Source organism: Myxocyprinus asiaticus, chromosome 8 (genome assembly GCF_019703515.2).
Source record: "Myxocyprinus asiaticus isolate MX2 ecotype Aquarium Trade chromosome 8, UBuf_Myxa_2, whole genome shotgun sequence".
In the NCBI taxonomy this organism is placed as follows: Eukaryota; Metazoa; Chordata; class Actinopteri; order Cypriniformes; family Catostomidae; genus Myxocyprinus; species Myxocyprinus asiaticus.
The window spans coordinates 5,404,621-5,413,238 of NC_059351.1; positions in this window are offsets into that span (position 1 = coordinate 5,404,621).

Sequence of the window (8,618 nt, forward strand, 5' to 3'; positions counted from 1 at the left end):
CCCCTAAACCTAACCCTCACAGAAAACTTTTTGCATTTTTTAATTTTCAATAAAACATCATTTAGTATGTTTTTTTAAGCGATTTAAATTATGGGGACACTAGAAATGTCCTCATAAACCACATTTATAGCATAATACCCTAGTAATTACCAGTTTGTAACCTAGAAAATTGTCCTCGTAAACCACATAAACATGCCCACACACACACATACACACACACACACACACTGACATTTCTCAGTATATCAGCATACTGACTTATTATATACTGTAATGCATCTGAAATATAATGTGTGAACCAGAGACATTGTAAGAGAAACATAAATAAACTCTTATAACATACTTATTACATATGAACTAACTTATGTATACCATCTAAGTTTTACAATTACATTGTAAAAAGAATTTCTGAGCAAACTTAAAAAATCAAGGTAACATGATGCAGTAAGGTTTTTGAGTTCTCTCAACAACAGTCTTAATAATTGTCCTCAGAAACATTTCTTTGTTTAGACAATGTGAATTTGTATGTTGAATAACTGCAAATATTTTTGAGAGAACTATACATTTTTTGTTCAGTCAACTATCAATAAGCAATACAAGAACTTTCATTTTGTCACCATTTCAGTTACTTTTAAATGAAGTAAACTGCAATCTTTGCCTCTGAAGAGAGGTATATCTTGTAAGGCAAGGCAGTACATAAAACTGTCTGACAAAGACACACAATAGACCTCAATCCTTAACACACAAACCATCAACAAACCTTTAAGTTAAAAGATGACCTCCTAACATCACCACACAACTATTAACCAACAGTGGCAACAAAAAACAACAATATTAGCATAAATAAAATCAGCAAACAGCAAAAAATAAGCCTGTAACACTAACCACATAATTTATTCATGTTGCAATGCATGCTGGGAACTTGCAAATCAGCAACATTGTTCAATATGAAACTGTTCGTTCAGACAACACTGTTAGGCTAGTTTGGACAACAATTGGGGGAATATTGTTGGTTTTTATGTAGATGAAAGTAACTCACATTTCATAGTATCTGTGACTCAAAAACTTCAATAAGCTGGATAAAATGCAATTTCATTTTTTACAGTGTACAAATTTGCAGGGAACACACAATCACAGAATACATACAAACTTAGCACACTAAAATACTTTTCACACTGTGCTTAGCCCTGGGTTAATATCTTTTTAGTCCACTTTTAACCCAAGGATAAGCAGTGTTTTGCAAGTTCACACATTTTGAAATGAGCTTGGCACTACTTTTAACACGGGTAATGGAGCCCTGCTCTTGACCATCAGTGCTAATCTCCAGTTGTGGTGGTATACAGTGACAATGTTTAAATACACTCAAGAAAACGGTTCATTCCAGGGTTTTTGAAGAAAGCAGAGTTCTGTAATGTCATGTAAACCAGGACGCTGTTTTCCTTACACCGTTTAAGGGATTCAGAGAAAGCAGTTAAACCAGAGACTATTTAGCAGAGATGGGCCACTTCTATAAAAAATGAATTTTAGAAACTTTTTTAGAATGGCCAAACAAGATGTTTGATGGTCAACGGTGTAGAAAAGAAGTCCCGCCTTACAGGTAAAAGAGCCAATCACCTTTTAGATAGAGACATCGCCTGTCAATCAATTCGAGAACGCACATGCACGTTAGCTATACAAGCCATATACCAGTTTTGTCAGATTTTACTGCTGATTTTAAATATGCTCTTTGATCGTAATCTTGACCAACCGTTTGTGAGATTTTGGTCTTCCCCCATTCAAGTAGGTAGGAGCTGCACTGGCATAACTGGAAATGGCCTCCCAGGAGTGTTCCAAAGATGGCTGACAGTGGACTGACTTCCTAGAAAGATTTTGGTTAAACACACCTGGGTTTCCCCGGAAAGCAAGGCTTGTGTGTTCATGTAAACACATAAGTGCAGTTCTTACAGTTTTAGAGGAGTGTGCATGTGCGTGAACAGACCAGATAACAAACGTCATAGTCCAAATACAAGTCAACACAGGAATAAGAATTCAACATTTCTGGGAGTACAGGGGGAAAAGGACATACGCTATAAACTATACCCATTTATACACTCCAATGTAAAATATCGACTGTCCCTCACGTTTGCATATATGCGCTCATACATTGGGGGAATCCCAGAGTTTTACATAAAAGGGAAACCCCACAATTGCAGCACAATTCCGCTGCAGGTCATGATAGAAAGTTAAGGAAACAATTACAATAACAACTCTGAAATATCTGAAAATGAAGCAAAGCAACAGAGAATAAAATAGCAAAGTCTTCCTGCTTACTGACTGTAAAATTGTGTACTAAGTGACACAATTTTTAAGTGAACATCTGTCACGCTATAATCCATCACGCTCATTACGATCACAAAACTCTGGCCTGTTAACAATACAGAGAATATCAAAATCCACAAAAGGAGGGAGATCATTTACATATTTGGCTCCTACACTATGGAATAGTCTTCCTAGCAGTGTTCAGAACTCAGACACATTCTCTCAGTTTAAGTCTAGACTAAATACTTAACTATTTAGCCAGGCACCTAATTTATCCCTCAGTTCATAGCTATGCTGCTTTAGTTAGGTCTGCCGGAACTGAAAACACTCTCTTATTCTTTAACCCTGCTTTAAATTGAATGGCATCTACGCTAATTTTATTCTATTTCTTTCCCTATCTAAACCTGGATTATACCCCGAGGTTACCAGAGCCTGCCAGATCCATCTCCGGTCCTGCCTGATGTCTGACTCTGAGTCCGTGTCGCTGAGTGATGATGACCAACTGCAGCATGTGCCAGCCAGACTTCACTTCAGTCCACAAAGACAGACTTCACAGAGGGTGAATTGATGCAAACTCAAAGACATGGGATTATTCATGAGCCACTGCCTGAAGCATAGGCTCAGGATGGAGTTCACCAAAATTACTTGCCATAAGCTTCCAGCCGGACTACGGTGCTCCTCACTGAATGATACCTGTATCAACTTGGTCAAAAGATGGACAACACTCTCTTAAACAACATATAAAATGAATTAACCACTAACAAAAGCCTTCATTGGCGAAAATCAAAGGACAATGCATCTACTTCAAGGACTTTAACACTAAAACTTATAGTTAATATAAAATAATTTTGTTTACTCATTGACCCACAACACTTACTTAGTTTACTTATTTTAACCACTAATACTTCTAAACATAAATAACTAATATTGGCATTATATTCATTCATTTTCTGTTATAGCATAATTTCATGTACAGCTGCTTTGAAACAATGGCTGTTGTGAAAAGCGCTATACAAATAAATTTGACTCGACTTTGAATACAGCATGAGCCGTTGAATACTTTTATATTGCTTTTTTGACATTGCTTTGGAATAAATTGAACTTGTATTTGTTTGTTACGTCTTTTATACTTGATTGGTTAGAATGTTGTATATTATTGGTTAGGTTTAGGTGTAGAGGTGGGGATAGGTGTTCAAAAATATCTATATTATAGTCTAATGTAAATACATTTTAAATTTACCTGCTTGTTTCATGTTTTATATCTTTTGTAAGTGATGAGGTTTGGGGAAGAGTTGGGTAAGGCCATGGGATCAAAATATTGATATGATAGTATAGTGTAACTAAAGTAATTATAAGTATTATAAAATACATTACAGTTACACAGGCATGATAAATCTAAAGATTGCTGAGCCTATGATGGCCATGAGCCTATAATGACATGACAAGGATGTTTTCATTTTTTAAGGCAAAAATTCGCTATGAGACTGCCCTGACCAACCATAACCTAAACAATGTTTGCCTCATCAAATATTTGTGAATTTTGTATAGTCACAGAAACCCAATATTATATACAATACTATAATAATACCTGAGGCAACATTTGGATGCCACACTAGAGAAAACCTGGAGAACCTCTCTTTCAGTTCTCTAAGAAACAGGAGTACTCTAAGGACTGTCAACCCTATATAAGAGGAAAAGGCTTTGGGGCAATTGAAAAATATATTGAAATTCCTTGACTACATAAATAGGATATTTGAAGCTCTTTTAAAGGGATTCTGGAGGATCTCCAGAAGGTTCTGCCAGTGTGGTACCCAAACGGTCCTTGATCTTTTAATTTTTACAGTATAAAGTGGCCCCAAAAAGTATCTGGACACATTTTAACACTTAAGTCACACTTAAAAATTTCATTGCATGAGTGCAGTTAATTGAGCCATAATAATAAAGTCAATCATCTCAATATCACACAGACCTATTTTAACATCTGAGCCTGTGACTCACTCTTCTTACCACCAGAGGTCACAGTCTTCTGAGTTCTGAGACTTGGTTGAACTCTAGGGTTCGCTTCCTGTTTTACCATTTAAATAGCCTAGCTGCACATGCTTGCATTGCAAAGTTTCCAGTGCTTCCAACTTGATTAGGATTCGTGAGGGAGATGAATGGAAAACAGCCTTGTCACTAACTCTGGGCAATATGAATAGTGGGTGATGCCATATGGATTAACTCACCTTCAGTTTTTCAATCCTTCATCAATGAAGTGCTAAGAGACATGATTAATGTCTTTGTCCTGGTGTATAATGACAAAAATCTGATTTACTCACCCTCAGTGAAAGAACACATCCATAATGTTCATCTGGTCCTTAAAAGACTTTTACAGAACCAGCTACATGCCAAGCTGGAGAAATGAACTGCCCTTTATTGTGAAGGTGGATTCATCGGATTCTGGTATCGGGAGGTCCTACCTCAACGACATGGTACAACAGCTAAACGTCACCCTTGTGCTTTTTATTCCCACAGATTAACACCATCTGAAAGGAGTTATGATGCTGGCAATAAATAACTACTCTCCATCAAGGCTGTACTTGAGGAGTGGTGCCATTGGCTGGAGGGTGAAAAATATCCATTCCAGGTACTAACTGACTATAAGAACTTGGAGTATATCAAGACTGCTAAACGTCTCAATCCAAGACAAGCGAGATGGGCCCTGTTCTTTACCAGATTTAATTTCTCTGTTACTTATTGTCCTGGCAGCAAGAATGGTAAAGCTGATGCACTTACCAGAATGCATGACACGCAGCAGGGAAATCCTGCCTCTGACTCCATTCTTCCTCAAGCAGTCACTGTAGCTCCTTTGAGATGGGACCTTATGAATAAAATGTAGCAAGCACATTAAATTGACCCCAACCCAACATCTCCTGAATGAAGAACCTATGTTCCAGATGCTCTCCGCAATCGTGTCATTCATTGTGTTCACATATCATTACCTTCTGGTCACCCGCAGATTCAACGTACCATTAACCTAGTAAGAAATACCTTTTGGTGGCCCACCCTAGTAAGCTGATGTTACTACTTATGTTGATGGCTGTGTTGTCTGTGCCCAGTTTCGTTCCCCCACAAAACTCCCCGCTGGTCTCTTAGATCCACTTTCTGTCCTGCATCAACCCTGGTCTCACCTGGCCGTAGATTTCATAATGGATCTCCCTCCATGGATTTACCAGCATCTTTGTCATTGAGCGTTTCAGTATCTGACGAGGACCACAATTCACCTTCAGAGTTTGGAAAGCCTTTTGTCAACAGCTCAGTGTGAACATAAGCCTGACATTCGGTTATCACCCGCAGTCAAATGGTCAAGTGGAACAACTAAATCAAGAAACTGGCAGATTCTTACACTCATATTGTAGTCAATCACAACAACAATGGAGCCATTTCCTACCATGGGCAGAATATGCTCAAAACTCTCTTGTCCAAACTCTCTTTGATCGTAATCTTGACCAACCATTTTTTGGAGATTTAGTTCTTTCCCCATTCAAGTAGATAGGCGCTGTACTTTTATGCCGCTTGTTTACATAGAAAATGGCTTACCGGGAGCATTCCAAAGATGCCTGCCAAGTGGACTGACTTGCCTTGAAAGGGACATTTATGACACTCACTCTCCAAATTCTCATAGAGTTGACTCTCTGCCTGATAAAAAGTGTGATTGTTTTTTCTATTTCTTTTTTTCTTTTTTGATATCCAGTATTGTTCTTCTGCTTCCATGCCTTTACACTGTCTCTGGTAGCTACCGGACATGACTTTTGAATCTTGAAAATGTATAATGAACATTATTTTATAAGAGTATAATCTTAAATATAAAAGTTTTTAAATGTAGTATATATCTAGTATTTCAGAGAGGACATACCTAATGCACTTTCATTGAGATGTTTTTTTTTTTCATTGTGTAACAGCATGCAGTGTTAAGTGCTTCACTAAGAGAGTTTCTCTGCCAATAACAGATTTTCAGAGTCTTTTATGTAAGCATTACAACAGACTAATCAAGCTGGAGGCCTAAGGCTAGGGTTTTTTCCAGTTTTAACAGGACCAAAGTACACTCTAAAAAATGAACTTTCACTATCATCAGTTTTACTCAATCCTTCCATGTTCATATTACTCAAAAATTAATATAAATAAGGAACCCAAATTACCTGAGTTGATTCAGCTAAACAAAAGTGTCTTGTCAGCTTCACTTAATCCATGTGTGTTGTGATAACATGAATATTTGTTTGCTTGGTTAACTGAAACTGGGCAGAGGAGTTCTAGTTCCCAGCATGCTTTGCATGGGACTCCTTGTAAAGCCAGGCATACACCTCACTTATCCATCAACTCACAATTAGGCTGCTTTAGTTAGGTCTGCCAGAATCAGAAACCTCTATCATGATCTTATAACTCGCATAAAATTGAATGACATCTACATTAATATTATTCTATTTGTTTCCATGTCTGAACCTTGGGATTCATATCCTGAGGTTACCAGAACCAGCCAGATCCAGCTCCGTTCCTGGTTGGTGTCGGACTCCACTGTTACGTGTCTCTGAGTGATGACAACTAAATGCAGCCGGTGCCAGCCAGACATCACTTCAGTCTTTTACGATGGACTTCAGAGGATGAACTGATGCCAACTCCAACTGTAAGACATCGGATACTTCATATGTCACTGCCTGAACCTTGGATTCAGGATAGACCTCACCGAAATGACCTGCCGGTTGAACTGCGATGCACCTCATTGATCTCTGCCTGCATCACCTTTGTCTATTGATGGACTACACTCTTGAAATGGAATAAAAAGACTATCATTTAATTGCCAACAAAAGCCTTCATCAGCCAGCTAACATCTATGTGCACAGTGCATCTATGTGAACTTCTGCAGTTAATCCAGGATAGACTTCAAAGAGATTAGTCATTAATCTTACAGTTCATAAAAATCTTTTTTTTTTTAAAACACTGGACCTTAACACTTTCTTAGTTTACTAATCTTAAACTATGACCTGCATTGCACATACATAACTAATATTTGCATTATATTCATGATGTTAGCCAGAGGGGAACTGGCCCACACAGTGAGCCTGGTTTCTCCCAAGGTTATTTTTCTCCATTAACCAACATCTTATGGAGTTTTGTGTTCCTTGCCACAGTCGCCTTCAGCTTGCTCACTGGGTATCTAAACAGACTTACTAATTAATTATTAAATTTTTATACATTGAGCAATTGTTGTGCTTACCACAGCATACTGACCAAGTTGCACTGAGTAGTGCTTCCCACCAGCATGTGTTTCATTTGAGTTGTTGTGACAACTAAATACATTTCTGTTGGGTTTATTTGAATCAGTTCAGTTTCTTCTACTTTAAGTATTTAAGTTGAAATTACATGGTAATTCAAATTTAAGAACTAATTTGAAACATGTGGATTCATTGTCCATGATTGACTCAAGTTCAGCCAATTAATTACTTTTTGAGTGTATTCCAGTTTTTCCAAACACTACTCATTTTATATTCATAAATCTCTCTGTATGAGCAGGTGTTTTTATATGTGGCCAGAAATATTTAAGAACTAAATCTTAAGGCAATTATTTAAGTCCAATAAATAATTTCATTTAGTCTTATTGTGCTGGTCTCATTGGTGCTGAAGAACACACACACACACACACACACGTTAGGTTTTCATGTTTTATGAGGACTCTCCATAGACATAATTGTTTTTATACTGTACAAATTTTATATTCTATCCCATAACCCTAACCCTACCCCTAAACCTAACCCTCACAGAAAACTTTCTGCATTTTTACATTTTCAAAAAACATAATTTAGTGTGATTTATAAGCTGTTTTAGTCATGGGGACTGAGTGATTGTCCCCACAAAGTCAAAAATTTCAGGTTTTACTACCCTTGTGGGGACATTTGGTCCCCACAACGTAGGGAATACACGCACGCACACACACACACACACACACACACACAACAATCATTTGAACTTAGGTAAGAAGTGTTTAATACATCTAATCAATTTATTTAATGTCCACTGTGGACAGAGGTAGTCAAGGACAGTTCCTGAGATGCTGAGACAATTCCACACACACATGTACACAGCAGCATACAATCAGTGTGTGTAAACATTTTGTGATAATGGACAGTCAGTCTGGGATTTGCATGTTTGTGTGTGTCTGGTATCCAAGGTAGAACCATCATTAGTTAATCTCACCAGGCAATATGATCCACCTATTGTGGTTACCCCCTCATCGTATTACAGTATCGTCTGTACAGAAACAGGTGCATATGCACAACCTAATAGAC